The following is a 7,398-nucleotide window of genomic DNA, read 5'->3' as shown; positions in this document are numbered from 1 at the left end:
GAAGAAGAGGAGGAGAGCTCTTGTTCAAGATCGGAGCAAGAAGAGGCATCTACCTCCGGAAGGGATGAAGAAGAAAGCTCATCTACATCCACAACCCTAGGTAACTCAAACACTGTGATTTCAAGCAAATTACACATAATGTGCTTTGAGTGTAGGGAATTTGGGCACTACAAGAGTAAGTGTCCAAAGAGGGTTAGGAAGACTCCACCGGCGCCAAAGGTCAAGAAAGCCGGAGTCCCGATACGCAAAGGCAAAGAGCACGTGGTGTGCTTTCAATGCAAGCGAAGGGGACATTATCGGAGTCAATGTCCGAGGGGGAGGCAATCTCACAAGGACAAGAGACCGAGCACTTTGATAGGGGGAGCTAAGGCAAACCCTAAGGTAACATTTAAGGCACATTCTTGCAATAATAATAAGACTCATGCTAGTAGTTTTATTGCAATTGTCAAGAATGATAAGCATGATAATCTTAGGAATCAATATATGTGCTTAGGTGCCAAACATGTGAGCCTAGATAAGGATAACACTAAGAAAGCCAACCCTAGAATTAACTCATCTAAGGCTAAGGAAAACCTAGGTAGGAATCCCAAATCAACTAGACACATGCCTAGGAATGCCTCAAAGAACAATGACAAATCAAAACTTGAGGTATTAGAAAAGGAAAATCAAGTCTTGAGGTCAAGACTTGACTCCTTAGAAAAGGCTCTTAAGGATTTGACTCTAGAGTCTAGGGGTCAAAAACCAATGTCCAAGGACAAGAAAGGTTTGGGTCACAAACCTAAGTCCCAAGTGGTCAAGCCCACTTATCATAGTGTTCCATTCGATTATGGAACAAAACCTAGGGCTAGGAAGACCACCACCAAGGTCACAAGGGGAGTCACCCCTAGAGTTGATCTTGATGAGTCCCAAATGACCAAGGCTTTAAAGCCTAGGAGGGTCATTAGGAGGGTTGCTAGGGAAGTTATCCCTAGTGAATATTTAGTGAACCCAATGAGCTCAAATAGGTATTGGGTTCCTAGGAGCATCTTCTCTATCCCATAGATGGGTTAGAGAGTGTCAACTCCAATTAGAAGGGTAGTTAACCCAACTTTGAGGAAATTGACACTCAAGGAGCATTTTCAAGGTTTTGATAACCTTTGAAAATGAAAAAGAATTATTATTTACTCCTTGAAGAGTAAATTGTGCCATATTTGAAAAATATCGATTTTAATCTTATTTGGCACAATTTAAGAAAACCTAGAGAAATACCATAATTGGGATTTTGGTTTTCTCTTAGGGATATATGGACAATCTAGGGTTAGATTTTAAGTTAGCTAAGACTAAGGATACTTAGATAGGGAATTTAGATATTTTATTTGTGCTAACTTGCCATGATTGGTTGCCATATGTCATGCCATGACATCATATTTATTTTATTATCATTTGAAATGTCATGATAATGCTTAGGCTAGTTTATATGTCATGCTTTATTTAAGTTTTCAAACTTTATGCCATGACATCATGACATTGGCACATGTTTTTACTTATGATATCATTATATGTCATGTCATCATCTCTTGCATTATAATCAATGAAATTGATTTGAGGACAAACATATAATTTGATATTGAGATCAAATTGGTGTTTAGAAAATGCATGAGAACTTAGCCTAAGTTGACCTTAACCCATATCTCACATCGAATTGACTTGAATGTGGTTTGATACACCTTAGATGTGTGTGAGATATTAGGATCATGAGTTAGGATCAAGGTGCATTGTCCTTGTACCTAGATGACCCTAATTCAAGAAATTAAGGATCATAGGGAAAGCTTGTGTACAAGTCATGTACATCTAGCCCTAAGATTATGGTCCTAAATTTAAAAGGTTTAAAATCATTTTGAAATTGATTTGGAAAACCTTGATGAAGCCATCTTAGTGATTGCATTCATCATTGAACATTGTGATACAAAGTTAGAGTTAAACTTGAACTATTTCAAAGTTTTCGAACTTTGTATCAAGATTTGAAAATGGAAGTTATTTTCAAAGAAAACTATTTTTCCTTGATAGTGTATGATATGAGGAATGTATCCTCAAAATTTTACAATTTTTGAAATTTTCTGTGATTTTCTAGAGGTTTCTGAATTTCGGGAGAAGAAATCAGAAATCTGATATCAGACTTGTGGACCGATCAGGAGGTTGCCTGATCGGTCCAGGGGATGCTGGATCGGTCATTGTGACCGATCCAGGGAATCCCTGATCGGTCTAGTGACCGATCAGGGCGTGCCAAATGCTGATTTCAGTCTGTTGTCTGAAAGTTCAGATTTCTAAAGGTTTGGAACTCACAAAGACATTGTTGGTGCAATGGTCAAGGGGGAGTTGACCTTTAGGGGGAGTTTTACCTAATTGTCAAGGGGGAGTTGACTTTTAGGGGGAGTTTTTACTCCTTAAGACTTTTGAGGATTAGTGATAAGGGACTATCACTAAGTTGATTGTTGAGTTTAGTGTCAAGGGGGAGATTAAGAGTTTCAATGAAAGGTATGAGACTTTTATTAGGAAGAAACTCTTGACCTTGATATCCTCCTTTTTCTTTTTGATGTGTGTCAAAAAGGGGAGAGTGTTCATTGGAGAATTATTGGAGAACCCAAGTTAGGTTATCGGGTTAACCTAAGCTAGGGGAAGAATGTCAAGGAATGTTCGAGGAAGAACATTGGAATTCTTTTTGATGTGTGTCAAAAAGGGGGAGAATTATTGGAGAACCCAAGTTAGGTTATCGGGTTAACCTAAGGGGAGAATGTCCAGAGAATGTTCAAGGAAAGAACATTGGACATTGGAAGATGGTTGGAAAACCTAAGTTAGGTTATCAGGTTAACCTAACTTGATTATGGGTTTTGTCAAACATCAAAAAGGGGGAGATTGTTGGTACAACCTTAGGTCAAGATTGACCTGGTTGACCCGACTCGAGGTGACTTGACTCGAGTTGTATTTTGATGTTTGACTTGGGAAGATTGTCGGTACAACCTTAGGTCAAGGTTGACCTAGTTGAGTTGCATGTTGATGTTTGACGAGAAGAGAAGTTCTATTCTTGATATGGGACAAGAATAGATGTTTGGGAGATTATTGGTGCAACCGTAGGTCAAGGTTGACCTGGTTGACCTGATTCGGGAAAGAGTCCAAGTATGGAGACTTGGCAACGGAAAAGTCCAAGTGTGGAGACTTGGCACTGGAAAAGTCCAAGCAGGGAGCTTGGCACGCGAAAAGTGCAAGTATGGAGACTTGGCACGGGAAAAGTCCAAGTATGGAGACTTGGCACGGAGAAGTCCAAGCAGGGAGCTTGGCACGAGGGAAATTCCTAACTGGGATGTTAGGCAGCTGGAAAGTCCTGGTGAGTGAAGCCAGTCAGTGGGAAAGTCCTAACTAGGATGTTAGGCAGTGTGGAAAGTCCTGGTGAATGAAGCCAGGCAATGGGAAAATCCTAACGGGGATGTTAGGCAGTTGGAAAGTCCTGGTGAGTGAAGCCAGGCAGTGGGAAAGTCCTAACTGGGATGTTAGGCAGTTGGAAAGTCCTGGTGAGTGAAGCTAGGCAGTGAGAAAGTCCTAACTGGGATGTTAGGCAGTGTGGAAATCCTGGTGAGTGAAGCCAGGTGGAAAGTCCTGGTGAGTGAAGCCGGGCAAGGGAAAATCCAGATAGATCAAGGATGATCGGACATCTGGTGTTGAGGAAAGTCCAAGTAGGTCAAAGGGATTGATCGGACACTTGGCGAGGAATTCTAGCAGGTCAAGGGAATGACCAAATGCTAGGGATGAAGTACCAATAGGTCAAGGTTGACCGGATATTGGTTTGGAAGGTTTGAGACTTGGTTTGGGCAAAATTGCTCGGATCGGTCCGCATCGATTCAGTGATATGTTTAGGTATCCGATCGGTCCGTGACCGATCGATAACAAATGTAAGGTCAGGCTTACCGATCGGTGTGGGGACCGATCAGATGGAGCTGATCGGTCCCACGGACCGATCAGGGACGCTGGGATCGGTCCGGATCAGATTCCACACAGAGAGTTGGGCAACTCTCTGTGAAGCCTTCGATCGGTCCGGGACCGATCAGGAGGCCTGATCGGTCCCCGCGACCGATCAGCACAGGCCGATCAGTCCGTAGCCTGATCGGTCCAGGTTCTAGCCATTGCGTAGCAACGGCTAGTTTCTCGCTGTCTTCTTCGCAGTATAAAGGGGTCGAGGGCTCTGCGATGAAGACTTCTTCTTCCTTCTTTCTTCTCTTCTGCTGAAGATTTGTGGGCTGCGATAAGAGCTCTGTTGAGTTCCTCCCGAAAGCTTCGTGAGCTTCCTCGATCGCCGTTAGGGTTTTAAGTCGCTTCATCCGGACTCAATGACGAGAAAGCAAGATTGGTAGAGTGCTTGTGTATTCTTATTGTATTTCTTGCTTATTCTTTGTACTTGTACTCCTGTTTGCTGTTGCAAACAAGTGTGGCGAGGTTTATCCACCCAGAAGGAGTTTTTATTAGCCGATTTTCCGGGGACTCATCCACCGACGGATTGATTGGGTTCGTCCACCTTACGGACACGCCGAGGAGTAGGAGCATCATCTCCGAACCTCGTACATCGCTGTGTTAAGGTTTGATATTCTTCCTTTCGTTTCTAGTTTATTTTTCCGCTGCGCTAACGAATTGTAGGAAGAAACGAGTGATTTGGGGCGGCTATTCACACCCCCCTCTCTAGCCGAGTACGAACGATCCTAACAAAACTATGGCAAATATTTCATGAATGAATCCATTAAACTATTGTGCTAATGCTAGGTTGTTCCCCGGAAGGAACGCGTTGCAGGGTCCGACTGTAACGTCTCGGCAAGGACCGCTACATCTCCAGAACTCGGGTGTAGTGATAAATATGCAAGAGTTCGCGTTACAGGGTCCGACTGTAACGTCTCAGCAAGGACCGCTACATCTCCATGAGAACTTGGGTGTAGTGTTAAATAGGCAAGAGTTCTCACACCATAGGTTAGATAAGAACAAATATGATAGGAAAACTAATAATCTAAGATTTGGAACATGGAACATAGGAACTCTCACTGGTAAATCAATGGAGGTAGTAGATATGATGATTAGGAGAAAAATTAATATTTTATGTGTACAAGAAACAAAATGGACAGGTGAGAAGGCAAAGATGATAGAGAACTCGGGTTTTAAGTTATGGTACACTGGAAAGAGTAAAGCAAGAAATGGAGTGGGTATTATTGTAGATAGTTTGTTAAAGGATGAAGTTGTAGGAGTAGTTAGAAAAGGGGATAGAATTATAACCCTTAAGATAATAGTGGCGAAAGAAACTATGAACATAATTAGCGTATATGCACCACAAGTAGGATTAGATGAAGCTACCAAATTAAGGTTTTGGGAGGACTTAGATGAAATATTACAAAATATTCCACCAAATGAAAGGATTTTAATAGGAGGTGATCTAAATGGGCATGTCGGAGTGAAAAATGAGGAATATGAGAGAGTACATGGGAGTTATGGGTTTGGAACGAGGAATGAGGAAGGGAAAACTATATTAGATTTTGCGATAGCATATGACCTTATATTAGCTAATACGTTTTTTAAGAAAAGAGAAGAACACTTAGTCACATTCAAAAGTGAGAATAATAAATCGCAAATTGACTTTCTTATGGTTAGGAAGAAGGATAGAAAGATTTGTAAAGATTGCAAAGTCATCCCTAGAGCTTAACTACCCAACATAGGGTAGTAATGTTGGATATACGCCTCAAACATAATATCAATAGAAAACAAATATATACAATTCCTAGAATTAAGTGGTGGAAGTTAAAGGATGGGAAGCAACATATATTTAAAGAGAAGGTAGAAGTACAAGCATTAGGTGAAATATACGATGACTCTAATACAACATGAGATAAGATGGTATCAAAGTTGAAAATAGTAGCTAAGAGTGTCCTCGGTGAGTCAAAGGGGCATGCACCGCTAAGTAAAGAATCTTGGTGGTGGAATGAGAAAATACAAGAGAAAGTGAAGGAAAAACGAATAGCTTATAAGGAATTATATATTTGTAAGAACGAAGAAAATTTAAAAAAATATACAATAGCCAAGAAAGAAGCTAAGAAAGTAGTGAGTGAAGCAAAAAATGAAACTTTTGAACGGTTATATCAAAAATTGGATACAAAAGAAGGAAAAAAAGACATCTATAGAATAACTAAAGTGAGAGAAAGAAAAATAAGAGATCTTAGCCAAATAAAATGTATTAAAGATGAATGTAATAGGGTATTAGTAAGCGATGGAGAAATAAAAGAGCGGTGGAAGAGGTATTTTCATCAACTTTTTAATGAAGGTTTAGGAGACCAACTTAACTTAGGTAATTTAATTAGGTCAAATGAGCATCGAAATTTTAATTTTTATCGTAGAATTCAAACTTCAGAAGTAAAACAAGCTTTAAATGGGATGCACAATGGAAAAGCCGTTGGACCAGATGATATTCCGATAGAGGTATGGAAGTGCTTAGGGAAACAAGGTATTGAATGGCTTACAAAATTATTTAACATGATATTAAAAATGAAAAAAATGCCTGATCAATGGAGGATAAGTACTCTAGTTCCCTTATATAAGAATAAGGGAGACGTACAAAATTGTGCAAACTATAGGGGTATTAAACTAATGAGTCATACTATGAAACTTTGGGAAAAAGTAATAGAAAAAAGATTAAGGAAGGAGACCATAGTGACAGAAAATCAATTTGGGTTCATGCCTGGAAGATCGACAATAGAAGCTATACATCTTCTTAGACAATTAATTGAAAAATATCGGGAGCAAAAACAAGATCTACACATGGTATTCATTGACTTAGAAAAGGTATATGATAGAGTCCCAAGAGAAATTATATGGAGAATTTTAGAAAAGAGAGGTGTTAGCGTAACATATATTGAGCTAATTAAGGATATGTATGAGAATGTAACGACCAGAGTAAAGACTTCAGGCGGAGTAACTGAAGCATTTCCAATAAAGATAGGGTTACATCAAGGATCAGCTCTAAGTCCCTATCTTTTTACATTAATTATGGACGAACTTACTGCACACATTCAAGACACAGTACCGTGGTGCATGTTATTTGCAGATGATATTATTTTGATAGATGAGACACGTGAAGGAGTAAATGCTAAGCTAGAATCTTGGAGGGAAACACTAGAAGGGAAAGGTTTTAAGCTTAGTAGATTAAAGACGGAATATATGGAATTTAAGTTTAGCAATATTAGAAGTAATGAAACAATTGTTAAGATAGGAGAGGACGAGTTGCCTGGAACCGAGAGATTTAAATATTTAGGATCATTTTTACAAAATGATGGAGGGATTGAGAGAGATGTCTTACATAGAATACAAGCAGGATGGGTGAAATGGAGGGGAGCGTCG

This window comes from Zingiber officinale, chromosome 8B, assembly GCF_018446385.1.
Source record: "Zingiber officinale cultivar Zhangliang chromosome 8B, Zo_v1.1, whole genome shotgun sequence".
In the NCBI taxonomy this organism is placed as follows: domain Eukaryota; kingdom Viridiplantae; phylum Streptophyta; class Magnoliopsida; order Zingiberales; family Zingiberaceae; genus Zingiber; species Zingiber officinale.
Note: the sequence above shows the minus strand (reverse complement) of the source record.